The sequence below is a fragment of the Halichoeres trimaculatus genome, unplaced genomic scaffold (assembly GCF_033239565.1).
Source record: "Halichoeres trimaculatus isolate MK-OKI-2021-1 unplaced genomic scaffold, fHalTri1.1 fHalTri1_scaffold_2, whole genome shotgun sequence".
NCBI classification, from domain to species: Eukaryota; Metazoa; Chordata; class Actinopteri; order Labriformes; family Labridae; genus Halichoeres; species Halichoeres trimaculatus.
In genome coordinates, this window is record NW_027437180.1 from 40934266 (window position 1) to 40953171 (window position 18906).

The window sequence follows — 18906 nt, forward strand, 5'->3', positions numbered from 1 at the left end:
CCTCAGCTAACCTGAGGAAGCCAGTATGCCCCGAGGAGACCAGTTTAAGCTCAGAATCCTCCCTAAAAGAGGTCCCTGTTGAGCTGGGGGTTTGAATCAGAAACCTTCTTCCAGTGGGACCGCTGTGACCCCCTGAGGTTTAATGAAACTGGCATAAATAAGGATGCTGGTTTAGAGCAGAGTCCAACAAGTCTCACATCCTTTTTCCATCATCACAGGCTGATGAAATCAAACCTCACCTGTCCCTCAGGTGTCTTTGATCCTGAGTTACCTGCTGCGTAAACATCAGCAAACTCTGCTTCTGGCCAAGGAAAACGTTCTCCACTAGGGGGCGATATGGGGAAAATATGTCAGGATTTCTTTATGGCAGGATCAGGATCTGGATTTGATCAGGATTGTTGTTTTATCCAGACTTTTTTGACCTGAAAACTACATTTCAGCCCCAAATATTTCTGATTTATAGCCTTTTTTTGTCTTTGCTGCACCATTTCTCAACTTGTGTTTTGGTGCGTCAGTTTAAAAAAATCACCAAAGAGGTCAAATATTTAGATCTTAGAGGCTTTATTTTGACTGATAAATGTAAATGAACCCATCCACATCATGGATCTGTGCAGATTAACACACAATGAGCTGGTCTGTCAGTGTTACAAACGTCCTAGCAGCGTGGCTCACAGGGTTAAACCAACCGTCCTTGTTAAGTGCCTGCTCTTACCCCATATTCTCCTGTGGACCCAGCGAGCGTCTACACAGTAACCGTCCCAAAATAGCACAAAGGACTCGTACATCAGTGCCTGTGTGCTGGTGAAGGTAGCTATCAGAGGAGCAGCGTGATCCACGCGGCATCTCGTCAGATTCCTGTTTTGAAAATGCAAATGAACCCACTTTCATTTTCTGTTTGGATTTATGGAGCAGTTTATAGACTCCTTTGTTTGACAAAGATGAGTTAGAGTCCTGATGGTGTTTTACAGACTGCATGACTTCAAAATGTTAAATCTGTCCATGCAACGCTCAGGGAAAGCTGCCATATCTCAGTACAATATTCATGACCTCATCCCTCCTTCTTTTCTTGTATAATACTACTCCTCCGTTCCTCCTTCTGAAGGGCGCAGTGGCCTCTGTCAGGCTCCTCTGTGAAGTCAGAGGGGAGGAGTCGTTAGCTTTGGATATTAGTCGTCTGTCCATCATCCTCCTGCTGCACTCTGAGCTCCCCAGAGACTCTGAGCGAAGGGGAAGGAGGAGGAGGAGGAGGAGGAGGGAGGGGGAGATAGCGGGAAAGGAGGTGGAGGGATTGCATGTAACAGTGTGTGTGTGTGTGTGTGTGTGTGTGAGTGTGTGTGTGTGTCCATCAACCCATAGAGGACCTCTGAAGTCCCAGACAGGGGGAGGTGTGTACTGCTGCAATGCGTAAAGACATCACAGCTCCACAGGCTCAAGCAAGGAGGAGACTGACTGACTGACTGACTGACTGACTGACTGACTGACTGACTGACTGACTGACTGACAGGTCGATGGCCTCAGGGATTTACAGTGGGCAATAAAACCAGTGGTGTGACCTGAAAACCTCACAGAGTCGTTGATCTTGGAGTTTATCTTGCTCAGCCACACATCTCCTCATCACCACAGACGACAAAACTGAGCTTCACCACAAGATGAACGGCAGAAATACTAATTGGGCAACAAAAACAATCAAAGAAGAATCAGAGCAGGTGCACTGGTTTCATTCTCTAAATGAGCTCTGATTGAGTCTTTGAAAAATAGCTCATTATTTACATTTAAAATATGTTGTCTGAAGACACCATTCAATAAATGATTTAAAGGTCCCATATTCTGCAAAAATCACTTTATTAAGTCTTTTTAGTGAAATTTCTGGGTCTTTGTCTTTCCTCCCAGCCCACAAAATGTGATATTTAATGACCAAACCTGTTCTTAGTAGAGCTTGTGAATGAAATCGTGACCTAAAACAAGCTGTTTGGAATTTCCGACGTCAGCGATTCCCTTTTTTGACCAATCAGGAGCAAGTCTGACCTGATTGGTCCACCCGAGCAGATACCCCCGAACTCGCTCCTCGCCCACTCCTCTCCCCGCTGCAGCAGGGAGGAGAATGCCGAAGTTGACGAGCCATCACTGCTCTGTTTTCGTCTGTAAACAGCCACATAGCTCCATGCTCAAGCTTCCCATCTCAGAAGAAGACAGACTAAGTGTCTAGAGTTCATTTATCAGGAAATGTTCCAGCTACATTCAGTAAACTGAGCATGTGTGTGCTAGTCACTTCACGGCCGACTGCTTTTCCAACTTTGGACAGTCCAACAGAGGGCTAGCCAATAGACTGGTCCTGAATCCAGGCGCATTACCAACCATCCTCCAACAAACCTGGGACCCTGGAAATGTGAGTATTTTAAATGCTGTGTGCTGTGGAGCAGATGGAAGAGCTTTTCCTCAGTGTGCCCCCTGTCTCTGTGTTAGCTTCAGGATGCTAACTTTAGCTGCAGTTAGCCTGTTGTTTTAGCCTGTAATGTTACGGTAAAGGAGCTTCTCTGTTTTCTAAACATTGTGCACTCGGAGCTCGTGGCGCCGCTCTCAGTGACGTGGAAGAGCGGGGCGGTATCAGCGGTGGCTCATTTACATATGAAGGCCACGCCCACTAAATCAGAGCGTTCTGAACAGAGGGGCTATGAGAGCCTGGAAACAATGCTGCTGTGCTTGATTTATTGGCTTTTTGGACCAAAACATGTTACTACCATTTCATGAAGACATCAATGATCCAGATTAAACTGCAGGAAAGGAGCAGAATCTGAGAACTTTAAAGGGGACAGTGCATGTAAATGGACCACACATAAGTTTAACTCCAATCGTTTAAACCAGGCATGTCCAAAATCAGGCCCAGGAGTCAATCCTACAGTCCCCAGCTTTCATCTTTCAGTGTATTAATTGTGTCTCTGTAAGCCTCAACCCCCTCCTCAGCCTGGATGTTGATGTTTTGGTTGTATGGGGATGTTTCTGGGCAGAGGGTAAGCATGGTTAAATCAGCCAATCACAGGGCGCCATGTAGACAAGCTATCCTGAGCAGCTATGATGGTGGACGTAGCACGGAGGTAGAAAAACAATCAAAGTGAAACGAAACTCCAAACAGATAAAATTTTTTCCTGAACAAGTGTGAAGCTTGGCTCGACTTGGTGTCTCCTAAATCTGCTGTTTGCTTCAATATTGTCATACAAAGAATTTGTTAATCTCTAAACATGTGTTCTCTTTGCATATTTTATCTTAAATGTTGACAAATGAGCACAACAGCCACTATCTTTAAAACAGCCCAACAGATGCAGTAATCCTGCTCTTAGAGCCTGTAATGGTGGGATCTACTGCCATTCGATTTAATGCTCTGAGGAGACCTGGCTCATGTATACTGCTCATTGATTTTTTCACCATTAGTACAAATGGTTTGTTTTCATTGGTAATGACTGGATGTGCATTCAGCACAGATCCTGACACAAAAACATCCTGACACACAGCGGTCACTTTATTAGGTAGACCTTGCTAGTACCCGGTTGGACCCCCTTTTACCTTCAGAACGGCCTTAATCCTTGGTGGCATAGATTCAACAAGGTCCTGGAAACCTTCCTCAGAGAGTTTGGTCCATATTGACATGATAGCATCACACAGTTGCTGCAGATTTGTGGTCTGAACATCCATGATGAGAATCTCCCGTTCCACCACATCCCAAAGGTGCTCTATTGGATTGAGATCTGGGGACTGTGGAGGACATTTGAGTACAGGGAACTCATTGTCATGTTGAAGAAAGCAGTCTGAGATGATTCCAGCTTTATGACATGGAGCGTTATCCTGCTGGAAGTAGCCATCAGAAGATGGGTACACTGTGCTCATAAAGGGATGGACATGGTCAGCAACAATACTCAGGTAGGCTGTGGACTTTTTTCTCTTTTCTTTTTTTTTTTTTCTTCTTTTTTTTTTCTTTTTTCTATTTTCTCTTTTTTTTTCTTTTTTCCTTTTTTCTTTTTTTTCTTGTCTCTTTTTTCTTTGTTCTTCTTTTTTTCCTTTTTCTTTCTTTTTTCTTTATCTTTTTTCCTTTGTTTCTTTTTTCCCCCTTTCTTTTCCTTGTTTTCTTTCTTTTTTTTTCTTTTGTCCCCCCTTGTCTTTCTTTTTTCCTGTGGACTTTAAACCATGCTCAGTTGGTACTAAGGGGCCCAAAGTGAGCCAAGAAAATCTCCCCCACACCATTACACCAGCAGCAGCAGCCTGAACCCTTGATACAAGGCAGGATGGATCCATGCTTTCATGTTGTTGAGGCCAAATTCTGAGCCTACCATCTGAATGTGGAGCAGAAATCCAGACTCATCAGACCAGGCAACGTTTCTCCAATCTTCTATTGTCCAGTTTTGGTGTTGCTGTGTGAATTGTAGCCTCAGTTTCCTGTTCTTAGCTGACAGGAGGGTCACCCGGTGTGGTCTTCTGCTGCTGTAGCCCATCTGCCTCAAGGTTGGACGTGTTGTGTGTTCAGAGATGCTCTTCTGCAGACCTCGGTTGTAACCAGTGGTTATTTGAGTTACTGTTGCCTTTCTATCAGCTCCAACCAGTCTGTCCATTCTCCTCTGACCTCTGGCATCAACAAGGCATTTTGTCCCACAGAACTGCTGCTCACTGGATATTTTCTCTTTTTGGGACCATTCTCTTTAAACCCTAGAGATGGTTGTGGGTTAAAATCCCAGTAGATCAGCAGTTTCTGAAACACTCAGACCAACAACCATGCCACGTTCAAAGTCCCTTAAATCACCTTTCTTCCTCATTCTGATGCCTAAATGCATTGAGTTACTGCTATGCCATTGGCTGGCAAGAAATTTGCCCATATCGCCCCCTAATGGAGAACATTTCTTCACTCAGAGTTTGATGATGTTTTTGGAGCATGTAACACTGCAGAAATCTGTCCAATGATGATCTGGTTTAAAGACACACCTGAGGGACAGGGGAAGTTTGATTTCATCAGGCTCTGATTGGACATACTGAACTCATGAAAAGTCTGGAGCAGAAAAGAACCCAGTGGCCTAATGGATAAGGCATCAGCCTCCGGAGCTGGGGATTGTGGGTTCAAGTCCCACCTGGGTTGGATTTCTGCTTTAAAATGAGTGTTGCATACTGAAGCTGTATTCCTCAATTACTACTGCACCTTGCATGCAAACATACTGCTGGCCATGTTTCAGTCTTTCTCCACACGTTAAACCTTGAAGGATCCTCATTTTGCTGTCCTTGCACACGTGGCTTCCTTAAATAATCTCTCTCTCTGTGGATCTGCATTCTTCAGACAATCCCAAGCTTCAAAGTGACAGCGTCCCCACGGCTTTCAGCTGACATCCTGCTGGCTTGCATATAACGTCACCAAGAATGGGATTTAATACATGTTGTGTATATTTTCTGCTGCGTTGATATTTTGTGAATCAGAATGGGGGGTGGATGAGGAGGCTGTAGAGAGTCCGTCGTGTCTGAATTGGGAGGTTTGGGCTTCCATCCTGGCTCATACAGTCACATGCTTTCGTGTCTTTGGGCAAGACGCTCCTGCTTTATCAAAGTGTTAAATGAGATGTGGTTATAATAAAACAGACAGGATGAAAAGAGTAATATTAGCCCAGGAAGAAGCGCCTAGGCTCAAATATGACAAATAGGTCGGATGTTTTTTCTCCTGCTGACTGCAGGTGACAGGAAATGAGCCATTCAAAAACCTTAAACAGCTCCCGTTTTGCCTCCAGAAACTCTGCTGTGGTAATAAGCCGCTGTCCTGTGACACAGTCCACCTTTCATCCGGCTGCAGCCGTGCCAACAGGCTGAAGTTTAACACCCGGTGCTGTGCTGAATTTTAATCTCAGCTCCTCTTTGTCCGGAGGCTGCGGCTTCAGCAGAACAGAAGAAATGTTTCTGCAGCTGAGATACTTTTCTGCTCGGTGGAGGCCGATGGAGGACAGGGAACTCACAGCTGAAATACTGAATACACAAGATGCATCTGCAGTACGTCTCTGCTCCATCACAGCAACAGCTAGTCCAGGGGTGGGCAAACTTTTTGATTCGTGGGCCACAGTTGGTTCTAACATTTGACAAAGAGGCCGGACCAGGAGCAGATGGATGGAGTGCTTTAGTAACTATCAGGGTATCATTCATTCATTCCAAATCCGTTTTAGAATCCAAAATCAGAAAATGGATAACGACTTGTTATTCAAGTTTTCCTTTTCAAATCAAAAATCAGAAACAAATAGGCCCAATGGTCTATTTTTCGCTGTTTTGATTTTGTTTTGAAATTAAAATTAGAATATAAGAGAATGGAATTATAATAGGATTTTTAATCTGTGTGTGGCTTGTTCTTTTGTTATTCTGTTTCAAAACAAACAAAAAAAAAAAAAACACGAAACAATTGACTTGTTTTTTGTTTTTCTGTTTTAAAACCAAAACGGAAAAACGGAACTGCAGAAAAACAGAAAAACATGTTTTTTTCTGTCCTGGTTTTAAAAATGAAAAAACAAAAAAAAAAAAAAAAAAATTGTGTCAAAACTGTTTGTGTGATATTTTGATATTAAATGTGAACGTCTTTATTTAGAAATTAGACAAATAACTCACATTGAAGGTTTATACAGACAAGCTCCTGAGCTTTTTTTTTTTTTTATAAGTAACAGATCGCTGACGATCCACTCCATCTTATCCGCCCATATGCGCACTTCCATGTGTTTCAATGAGTTTTGTTTTGTCCACTTTCCTTTTCTTAGGTCCGTTCATCTTTGCAGAAGGGCTGATGGGTCAGAAAAGAGCAAACGTGGAGTAATAGGCCTACACTTCACCACGACAAAGCCAATGTGTTTACAACACGCCATCTAGTGGGAAAACATTAGAATTGCAGGGAAAATAAAACATTAAAAAGGTTTATTCATTTAACTTTTTCAAGTTCAGCGGGCTGGATTAAAACATTTAACGGGCTGCATGTGGCCCCCAGGCCGTAGTTTGCCCATGCCTGGGCTAGTCAATGTGTCAACTCACACCTGGCTGGTCCGTCAAATCTCAAGTAATACGCAGCCATCCTCTTTTTGCCAACATGTAACTGTGACACATACATTGTGCAAAGATCTAGCAGAACAGGAAGTTGTTACCAGCCAGTGACTTTGAAATAAGACAAACCTTATCAAAATCAGTTCGTAATTATCTTGACTACAACAACAAACAAACATAATGAGCGGAGCCAGACCAGGAGTCAACAGGTTTGAGGTTTTACAGCCCAACATGAATGGAGGGAGACGTATCAATGGAGGGGGAAGCGAGGGAACTCCTCGGTCTGTAAGTCTAATCTCTTTTTGGCTCAGCCTCCTGACGTATTTCACTACTCCTGAAAAAACTACAGAAAAACAGCAGCTGTCAATCATCATAAAAAATGCCATAAAACCCTGTTAAACACTAAATTAAAGCTGCTGTCTACACAAAAATGTCTGGTTATTCTGCGCACAATGACCACAGCCCATCTAGAAAGACTGGGGAGACAGAGTTTTTGACTTAGCAGTTTTTGTGGCGACCTCACGTGTTATGTGTTTGGATATAGAATAGAATAGAATAGAAAATACATTATTCATGCCTGAAGGGAAATTCAGGAGTCACAGCAGAAACCAAGAAAACCAAAGTAAGAAAGTGTATAGAAAGTGTAAAAAGCTCCATAAGAAAATAGCTGCTGACAGCTTGTCCATCATTGTCCAGTCAGCCAGCCTCCACCTCCACAGGGTCCAGGACTGAGCTTCTTCAGCAGTCTGTTCAGTCTCTGTCTCCTGGATCCTGTCTGCTCACAGCAGGTGAAGCTCTTCACATGTGGCCTTGGTGTCTGCTGTTAGCTCTGTTAGCCATGTCTGTGAATAGCATGATGCTACTCTGCCCTCTGGTATTCCCTCTGTTGCTGGGTTAGCACAGCTAGCTCGTCCATCTTATTGGAGACAGATCTTACGTTCCCAATAACGATGGATGGAAGGACAGGTCCATGTCGTCACTTCTTGAACCAGCACGTTGTCCTCACCTTGTGGGAAACATCCGGCCTAGCACCAGTTAGCACTGATATGCTACATGCTGCTAACAGCTGATATCACATGTAAACAATGCAGCCATGGTTACATGTAGGATCTCCAGACAAACACAGGAGCAAACATAGTAAAAATACACCAAAGACAAAACCATGTTGGTGTCCAAAACCAACAAATGAGCCATAAAAAGTAATGACCCACTCTAAATTCGTCAGAAGCTTGTCTTCGTCATATCACCAAACCTTAATGAGTTGCTGCCATGTGATTGGTAGACGTTTGTGTTGACGAGCCCTTGAGCAGGAGTTCCTGATTAAGTAGCTGGTGAGTGTATCTTTCTCTCTGCTGCTGCTCTTGTTTTTTTTTTTCTTTCCACAGTTGGATTAAATCTGCAGAGGAACACGTGCTTCAGTCAGAGTATCCTGAGTGTTTTCTTGACAAGGAGGAAAACAGCACTACAACTGTGTTGTCATGTGACAGCAGCGCTATGTTAATTTGCCCTTTTTTGAATGGCATACAGTCCCCGTGGAGCACTGCCATACATATTTTGGGTAAGAAATGCTAATGTGGTTTTCAAATGGCACGCTCTGCGGCTGTGTGAGTGTGTGCTCCATCGGTTCCCACACCCCGGCGTGTACTCGGAGCCTCCAGAGTTTGTTCACTCCAGCTTCTCAGGCATAGATTGGGAACTTTTCCTGTTTTGGCACTCAGACACAGTGACTCATTACCTGGACACAGACCACATGCTGACAGGTGGACAGCTAAGGAAAAACAACAATTTGGACTCCTGTTGTGAGGCTAACAAAGACGCAAGGAACCACAATCAAATGGCCACATAACATAACACAGAGACAGAGAACGGTGCGGGGTGCCAGAGTACCACCTGGCTGTTTGAATTTTGAGCTATTAAAAGAGCAAAGTGTGCACAGGAGCACAGCAGGCAGCACTGATTGAAGCATATTAGTTCATAGCAACACAGACACAAAACTTAGCGTTCTTATGAAAGGCCTTTGCACGATGTCGCAGAATCTAGTTTGCTTCTTCAACTGACATACATTATTTAATGGATGGAAAAGCTTCTGACAGGTTAAATTTTCAGCTAAATACAAAGTTAACATTCTTAAATAAAGGGTAAGTGCTCAGTGGAAAACACACCCCACTTCTGCCTCTACTGATGAGTGCAGTAGCCAACTCAAGACCCCAAAACCCCAAAACTTAGAGACAAGTAGAGAAAGTTGGCTCTTCACCTGTGTTATCAAGTGGGAACCTCCTGTTATTGGTGTTTTATTAAAGAGTGGGTTTCATCAGGCTTAACTGAAACTGAAAATGTGATTTCTTTGTTTGTTAATTTTTTTATTCTTGAATATTAATCTGCAACAATTTAAAAAACTTTCATGAATTTGCAAAAAAAATTCAAATTTTGGAAATTTAAAGCAACTGTCATTTCTTTTTTTTTCTTTTCTTTTTTTTTCAATATTTCGGCAAAAAAATAAAAAAATATGATTAAAAAAAAGATTCAAAAAATAAAAAAAAAGAAATTTAATAAATTAGCAAAAAAAATCTAAAAGTTTGAAATTTCAAAGATTTTTAAAATTTTAAGAAATAAAAAAATAGACATTTCTTTTTTTGTTCTTCCTTTTTTTTTTTTTTTTTTTTTTTTTTTTACTATTTTGGATATATCTGCAAAAATTTTAATAATATAATTATAAAAAATCCTCCCAAAATTGAAATGTTCAAAACAATAACCAAAAATAAATTAATTAGTGAAAACATCCAAAAGTTTAAAATTTCAAAAATTTTAAATAAAAGGTACAAAAATTGCCAACCTTTTTTAAATTTCAAAAATTTGCAAAAGTTTCAAAAAGTTAAAATTTTTAAAAAATGCAAAAATTCCCCCCAAAATTTGAAATTTAGTTTACAACCTTTAATTTATCTATTTTAATATTTTCCAATCACTTGAAAAAGAGAAATTTCACAAACTTGCAACATTTCAAAACAATATGAACTTTAAAGAAATATGCTGTAAAATGAAAAAAAAAAAAAAACCTGAAATTTCTGAAATAGCTGCATGTGGCTTTAGAGCTGCAGGTTGAAGCCCCCTGCTTTACATGATTTACAGCTTGAACAAATCCCTGTTTTCTCACACTGGACTGCTAGAAAACGTGTATTGTAGTCTCTGTTGGGAACCCTTCGTTTTTGCCACTGTCACTTTAAGGCTCCCTGCCCCCAAAACCCCTTTGACTCTGATTGGTCAGCCCTTTGAAAGGTGGAACTACATGCAAAACTCTGTGTTTCAGGCCCTAAACAATGACATCACCATTTCAGAAAGTCTTGTTCAGATCTTATGAAGATCTTGTGAAGATCCTGTGCTGTGTTTGGAACTGATCAGTTCACAGACAGATTCAGGAATGTCTACATGTAGAGGTTTGAAAACCTGCCCACCTTTAGTCTGAACATCCAGCATTGTAAACTTCCTCTTTAAGTTAGGCCCACAATCCAGATATCAACAACACTGATGCTATCCTCTCTGCATGGCCCTTTACCTCCCCCACCACCTGAATCACTGCAGAAAGAGGACAGAGCATGGGGCACATGGGAGCAGCATGATCTGTATGGTTAATGGATCGTCTGTTTTCTGTCCAAGCGGCATCCTCCGGTCTAAGAATAAGAGACAATGTGGAAGTGCTAAAATCGGCTGTTTCTCGAGTGGAAACCCTTAAAATGCCTGAAGCTGGCTCTGGAAGTACCAGAAGTCACATACACACCAAGCCAAAAAAAAACCAAAAACCTTTTCAAAGTAGAAATTAACCTGTTTACAGCCTGGTTCAAAAAAACGTCTCCTGTCTGAGTCGATAATTTTACGACAGGCACCCACTGTATGAGGGGGTAAATTTTTCTAACTTGGCCGTTCAGAGGATATTCAGATCGCGAGCTCCCACAGCTGAGGGTCACATGACCAACAGGCGACTTATGGCTGTACGTGAAGCCCTTGCCACTACCAATATGGCCGCTATAGCCGATCTGCTTCATTTTCTGTTTCAGAAACAAACGGGTGACGTCAGGGAGACTACGTCCATGACTAGTCTGTGGCTGTGTCCGAAATGGCATACTAACGTACTACTCATACTAAGTGTGACGTCAAAAATAGTATGTAGTGCGTTCACATTAAAAAGGCTTCACCCAGACTCTGGTTTTTCATTTTACAGACAAACCTGGATCGGATCGCACACGCTTTGAACGTGATCGTCGCCCAGACTGTTAAAGAAGATGTTGTTTTTTAAAAGGATAGCGTTATCTTTGTGCCAGCTCATGTGACCCGGCCAGGATTTAAAAGATTCAACATCTGAGGAACTATCGGACATCGGAAATCTCCAGCGGATAGGAGGAACAGAGAAGGAACCAGAGACACCAGAGCCTACTGAGAAGCCGCAGGACGAGGAGAAAATACCTGCCCCTCCAAATGACAATTCAGCGCCACCATCCAGAGAGCCGTCAGACGCCGGACATCGTGAGCCCACTGGCTGGTTCAGAAGACTTCTCAACCGTCTTAGACATACTTTTGAGCCCTTATGGGAGGTCCCTTTGGATACTTACCTAACAGGGGGCTTTGTAATTACTGGTGTGATCCTGTATTGTCTTTTTATATTTTGGTGATTGTGTCTTATATGTTCCTAGCTTTTTCCTGAAAAAGCTAGGAACATATAAGACCTTTTGCTAAGTCACACCTTAAAGGTTTACTCTGAGAGCTTCGGTTTTTCCTATGATGAAAAGATTCAGAAAAAACAAAGAAACTTTAGAGGTAAAACTTCTTCATGCTGAAGAAGTTTTACCTCTAAAGTAGAAGAGCAACAAGTCGCCCAAATCTAAGCACAAGGAGGGTTTAATTACATCGTCGCGGGCTGGTTCCGGGTAAGTATTGCTCTTTACTGTATCCCTTTTACTTCGCTTACATTGTTTTATTGTTGTCTTATGAATTGTTTTATTGTTGTCTTCGTGTTATCTTAACTGCTTTGTGTTTTATTGTTAAACAGCTTGTAACTGTCTTTTGAAAGGTGCTCTACAGAGAAGGCTGGATTAAATCGGAAGTTCCTGAAACGTATCACACCTAGAGGTTTACTCCGAGAGCTTCGGTTTCTTCCTCTGAATTAAAGATTACAGGTAAAACTTCTTCCTGAATAAACTATTACAGCAGAACAACCAACAGACATCCCAACTGTGTTGTGTTTTTTTGTCAAGCAGCTTGTAACTTTTTAAAAAATTTTTTATCCAGCATTTGCAGCCAGGTAATGCTTGTTAAAATGTGACTGGGCTGTTTCTTAGTCAGCATTTGCCACTTGGCAATACTAACCCAAAACTACGTCTTAAGGCCCATTTATTCTCAATGATACGAATGAAGACTTCATCTGGACCCGGATGGAGCTTTCTGCGTTCAGTTTGTCCGTATGTCTGCAACAGGTGCAATGGGGCAGTACCACAAAAAAGTACCGTGCGTCCTGCATTTGCTTGGGAAAAAAAAAAAGGAACTCCTGTTTTTAGAGCATCTCATAAAAACAATAAATTATCTATTCTATTCTTATCTATTATCCATTTTTAAAGAGGCACTACCTCGTAAAACAGAAAATATTCAAATTTTCCTGTTTTTATAAGATAGTATCTGAAAAAAACAAAACAAAACAAAAAAACAAAATTTTAAAATAAATTAATTCTGAGGAGATTTTTTTTGTTATTTTCTTTTTATTTATTTTTTTGGGGTGAATGCAACACGCCACCCTACGACTCTCTGACCTCTAATTAAACATTAATATTTCTACTCTTAATATCAATATTTTTATTACATTAAAAATTCACTTTTTAGGTGAGTTGAAAGTACAATACATCTTCCTTGCTTCCTCTGCAGTAGATGGCGCTGAAGAGCTACTCCGCTGTATGTTCCAATAAACGGTATAATAAGTATAAACTCAAAGTATATTCAAAATATTTAATTCCCAAACTTGATGATGTGGGTTTGATGCCGTGAACATCAATGTTCTCTCTCTATTCTTGGGTCAGTTAATTTAGAATCATGTTAAGACTGATAAAATCATCATCATAGTCATGTTTTGGGCAATATTAGATTTTTAATGAGTAACACTCGTTACACTAAGTGAAATTTATCAGTTTCAGCAAATGACCAGTAACTTTTTTTGCAACATTAGTTTAATGTCACAGTAGTTAAAGTGACAAACTTGATTCACTTTGGCCCTCAATTATCAATCTTGCGTGGGAATTTGCGCAGATCTGGGTGTAAAAATCAGTTAACGGCAACATTCACGTGTGATTTGTGAAATGTGCGTACCGGGGCCAATCATGGCGTACCCCTGATCAGCTGTTGATAAATGTGGCGGCTGAAACAATCATAATTTACATAACACGCCCCTGAATATTCCATGTTCGGGGGCGAATTTACGACACAGAGGTACGTATCCCGGGAAAAACTTCTCCATGCTGGTAATTGACAACGCCATACCAACAGGTAGAAAGGAAATGACGCCGTGGCGGAAATGTAGAGCGAATCAGTAAAAACTCACCTGCAAGAAAATCACTGCAGTGATTCAGCAGCGTGGATGTGACAAAGTAAACTACAGCAGAGTTTTAAACATTCAATTTACACAGCCTTCGTTAATACCTTGATTAATGAATCCTTGTTGTCTGACTGTTAGAAGCCACAGTATTATTAAATGTTTCCGTTCAGGACCAGAAAGGTGTAAAGTTGTCTTTTAAAGAGGTTTTTGAGCTCTGAAAGGAGCTGCAGACTCCTGAACCTGAACCTCACAGACTGAGGAGGGAGTGGAGCTGAAGTGTGTCAATCAATTACTCACGGGTAGACCGGAGTTTATGATTATTGGTACCAGGAGACAAGCACATAGGTTGTGATCTTGTGTAAATGAACGTCTATGGTAATGAAATTTTCACTTTTTCGCACACAGTTCATATTTATATGATAATATTGTGAGGATCAATTTCATCTAATCATCTTCGCAGTGTAAAAGTTTGATCCAGCGTCGTCTGAATGTTCTCTACGGAGACTTTATCATGAACTTGGAAGTGTATTAAAAACTGATAACAACCTCTCTATTTTAACATTTTTTAAGTGAACCGATGGAGGAAACACATTTTTTTAAACATAGAAATCAGCTGACAGCTTGTGCCGCTCTTTCATAGCGAAGTATTTTATAGATTGGTGGAATAACAGTGAACTGTTAAAAGCTTTCTTGGTGTCATATCTAATTCAAGGATCTACATATTAATCTAAGAACATCCGTTTTTATTTCTGAAAATGTTTTGTGCTCGTAACTATAGACTGTAAAAAAAAAATGGACGTCCGCCTGCTCGTCTCAAAGTGAAGTCTCCACAAAAACTGCTCCCCCTGGTGGCTGGCTGCAGTATAGGTTTAAAAAACCCGGCATTCCAGTCATTCCAGATGGGCTGTGGTCAAACTTTAAAAAATTAATACACCTGGTAGAAATGTTTCTCACGTCTGATTGTTGTGGTGATTTGAAGAAATCATTTGGCTGACTTGTACTCCAGTCCTCTTTTTCTGAAAAGTTTCGTTTTCAGTAGTTATACGAGGTTAAAAGCAAGGTTTTACGTAACGTTTAACGATGATTGACAGCTGACATTCTCATGTATTTTTTCGGGGACTGTAAAATATGTCTGGAGGTAGAATCTAGAAGTGATTAGACTCTCAAAAGAAGAAAGTATTATTATTTTTGTCACCAGCTCCACTCAGATTCTCCCAGAATCCCTCATCGTCTCTACTGCACAGACTCTAGCTGCTAACTGCTACAACGTCTGCGCCTGTGACGGGGGTATTTTGGCTTCAAAATCGTACGATGATAAATGGTGGAGCCACGCTGCCCACTCTGTATACAGTCCATGCTCAAAACTCTCCTCCACAGACGGGTTTCCCTCGCCGCACCCCGCTCTCCACTGACATGAAACTTGCGTACACAAACTCAGACCTGGCGTGGGGTTTGAGCGTACACGACGCCCACGTTCAGATTGATATGTGCCGATCTGTGCGTGGAAAGGAGTGTACACCCATTTTCAGGTGTACGCATGTTTGATAAATGAGGGCCTTTATGTTTTCAAGGTAAGTGGGCTTTTTCAGCAAGCCTCAAGTGGACACTCAGAGAACTGCAGCATCAGCCCTTCTGCTCTCATTCTACACGGTGTTGGTTTGATGCTTTCAGTTTGTATTAGACAAACTTTTGGGAGAGGAAGGTGTAAAGAAGCACAGTTTAAGGTCATAACTGTGTGTGTGTGATTTTGTTTTGAAAATCCAGTACAGTGAATGTGGGTCAAGAGCAGGAATTGCAGACTTCTAACCTTAAAACCAAGGGACCATAAATCATCTTCACATAAAAAAATAAACCCAAAAATGTACTGAGGAGGTGGTGGAGAGAGTGTGTTTGTGTGTGTGAGAGAGTGTGTGTTTCCAGGCTATAAACAAGGTGATGGATGCTCTTGCCACAGCGCGCTGACTGGTCACAGCCTCCTGTGTGCTGATTAATTGATGGGAGATACAGCAGTTTACGCTCCCCTTGGTCCTCCCTGTGCTCCTCCCTGTGCTCCCTGCTTGTCTGCCTCTGCATGTGCAGACTGTGCAGACTGTGGCAGTGTTACTATGAGGGGAAAAGCAAGGGCACTTCAAGCAGGGAGAGATTTTTTTTTTATAGAGCGGAGATGGTTAGGGTGAGTCTCAACAACAAGGTGAGGTTGGAGGATAAATATAAACGTCTTTGGCTTTTTCTTTGTCCTCTACTCTTTTATAGGGCTGTGTAACGAGGCAAGGGCATGTTGCCATGGCACCACATCCTCACCTTTAACACCTGCTCACAACACCTGGACTTTCAGAGACACATATAGATATTCAGAGTTTCACAACCCTAACAAGCTTTTATGATTCATTTCACTTTTATATCTACTCCTAGGTCATTTATTAGCATATTTTTCGTGTTTAAAACTATTTCACCAAACAGATAAGGCATATATATATTGAAATTAATTTATATATTTAAATAACCTAATGTAAAATTACGCTATTTAAATAATCTATTTCTTAAAAATTACCCCATATCCATCCATCCATCTTCAGCCTAAGCAGGGAAGCCCAGACTTCCCTCTCCCTGGCCACTTCGTCCAGCTCTTCCGGGGGGATCCTGAGGCGTTCCCAGGCCAGCTGAGAGATGTAGTCTCCCCAGCGTGTCCTGGGGTCTCCTCCTGGTGGGACGTGTCCTGAACACCTCACCAGGGAGGCGTCCGGGAGGCATCTTCATCAGATGCCCTAGCCACCTCATCTGGCTCCTCTCAACGCGGAGGAGCAGCGGCTCTACTCCGAGCTCCTCCCGGATAGCCGAGCTTCTCACCCTATCTCTAAGGGAGAGCCCGGCCACCCTACGGAGGAAGCTCATTTCGGCCGCTTTTACCCGCGATCTTGTTCTTTCAGTCACTACCCAAAGCTCAGGACCATAGGTGAGGGTGGGAACGAAGATCGACCGGTAAACAGAGAGCTTCGCCTTCCGGCTCAGCTCCCTCTTCACCACGACAGACCTGTGCAGAGTCCACATTACTGCAGACGCCGCACCGATCCGCCTGCCGATCTCTCGCTCCATCCTTCCCTCACTCGTGAACAAAACCCCGAGATACTTAAACTCCTCCACTTGGGGCAGGATCTCATCCCCGACCCGGAGAGGGCACTCCACCCTTTTCCGGCTGAGGACCATGGACTCGGATTTGGAGGTGCTGATTCTCATCCCAGCTGCTTCACACTGGGCTGCGAACCGCTCCAGAGAGAGTTGGAGGTCTTGATGAAGCCAACAGGACCACATCATCTGCAAAAAGCAGTGATCCAATCCTGAGGTCACCAAACCGGACCCCCTCGACACCCTGGCTGCGCCTAGAAATTCTGTCCATAAAAGTTATGAACGGAATCGGTGACAAAGGGCAGCCCTGGCGGAGTCCAACCCTCACTGGAAACAAGTCCGACTTACTGCCAGCAATGCGGACCAAGCTCTGGCACCGGTCATACAGGGAGCGGATGGCTCGTAACAAGCAGCCTGACACCCCGTACTCCAACAGGACCCCTCAGCCAAAATGATCGCCAGGTGCCCCCTTGAGTCAGAATTGAGTCAAAATACCCAAGAAAAGTCCCGTTTCCACCAAGCAATCCGATTTAGATCAGTACGGTTTTGTACGGGTTTGCTGGGTTAAGCCTGCTAATAGCCAACCCTTGTGGTAGGCAGCGTGTAAGCTGGATGCTGTTAGCAGCAACAGTTACATAATAGCGTGACGCCATAGCAGGGCATTGCATGTCACTAATAAATCCATCGAGGAAAGGAAAGTGACACAGTAAACCAAGAGTAACTCTTGGTTACAAAGAACAATCAAGCTTTGTTTCAGGGAAGACTGTGAGCAACCAGGCGGAATACAGCAACCACTGTCGGACAGGAAGAGATGATTATTTTGACCAATCAACGGCTTTCAGTGTTGTAGCTCCACCTTCTGGGATCAGATCATCGTAACCTGGCACCCCTGTGTAGGGATGGGTACCTTCACGTTACCTACGCCCGGTACCTGGCAATCTCCAATACACAGGGTTCCTGCGGATCCTTGAAAAGTCTTAAAAGGCATTGAATTCATAGTTCTAAAAATAAGGCCTTAATTGGCATTAAAATGTCTTAAATCCAATTTTCAAAAGTCTTAAAAATCTAACCACAGTAATAAGATTTATGTTTGATTGAACAAAAAAAACATTTAGCAAAATGTATCTATTTTTCAAAAAGAATTCACTGATTTATTGTCATGGCAACATCGTGTAATCACTAAAGCAGAACTAACAAATCAGTGATGTGGCTGCACCAGGATCTTTCAGAGCAGACGCATGTCTTGGTTTTAACTACAGTGCCTGGAGAGGGAAAGAAAAGGTGAAAAACTGGAAAAAAAAATCCAAAAGTGGCTTAGGAAAATTGATTATGGCAGCAAAATTGGAAAGTAAATTGAAAATTTAATGTAAAAAAACATGTAAAAATTACAAAAATGTTTCTGACAGTGATAAATAAAAAAATAAATTGGAGGCAAACTAGAAATAAAGTGATAAAAACAGGCTTAAAAAAATAAAAATGGTCCAGAAGTGGGACAAAGTGTATGAATAAAGGTCAAAAAAGGGATGAAATTGCAAAAACTGGGCAAAAATGGTACAAAAGTGGAAAAAGGATAATAAATAGGCGCATAATAGGTATGAAATTGCAAAAAAAAAAAAAAAAAGGGGAAAAATGTTTAGAATAATCCATAGGTAGCTTAAGAAAGTAGTCTTTGGCAGCAAAATTGGGAATTAAATTTGATATTAAATTTGAAAAAACATGTAAAAGTTACAAAAATATTTCTGGCAGTGGCCAAAAAAATATGACTGGGGGGAAAAATAGGCATAAAGCTGTTAAAATGGGGTTAAAAAGAAGACAAAAAGTGATGTTTTATTTGAAATAAACATTGAGTCAAAATGGCCTCTCACCCAGGTAAATCATGTGGTGTTTTTATTTTGTTTTGTTTGTTTCAATTGTGGTTTGTTGTCAATTTGGTCCTACATTTTATTTCAAACGGCTTAAAAAAAGTCTTGAATAGTCTTAAATTTAACTTAGCTTAAGCTGTAGGAACCCTGAATATATAAGCTTGCAATGCTGCGTTCATGTTCAGCATGGAAAATCTCCTACTCTTTCACTCCCTCACAATCACAAGGATGCATTTAGGTACCTAAACATGGTACCTTTTGATTTTGAAATTGGTACCTGGTACTTTCGACAGTATTTGGTCGGTACCTATAAAAGTA

General features: G+C 41.8%; 1 non-coding gene across 1 annotated transcript; it reads left to right on the forward strand.

Annotated features, from left to right (window-relative positions):
• Window positions 1-5043: 5043 nt before the first annotated feature.
• trnar-ccg (transfer RNA arginine (anticodon CCG)) lies at window positions 5044-5116 on the forward strand. The gene has a single exon. It is a non-coding gene; the product is annotated as a tRNA-Arg (tRNA).
• The last annotated feature ends 13790 nt before the right edge of the window (window positions 5117-18906 follow it).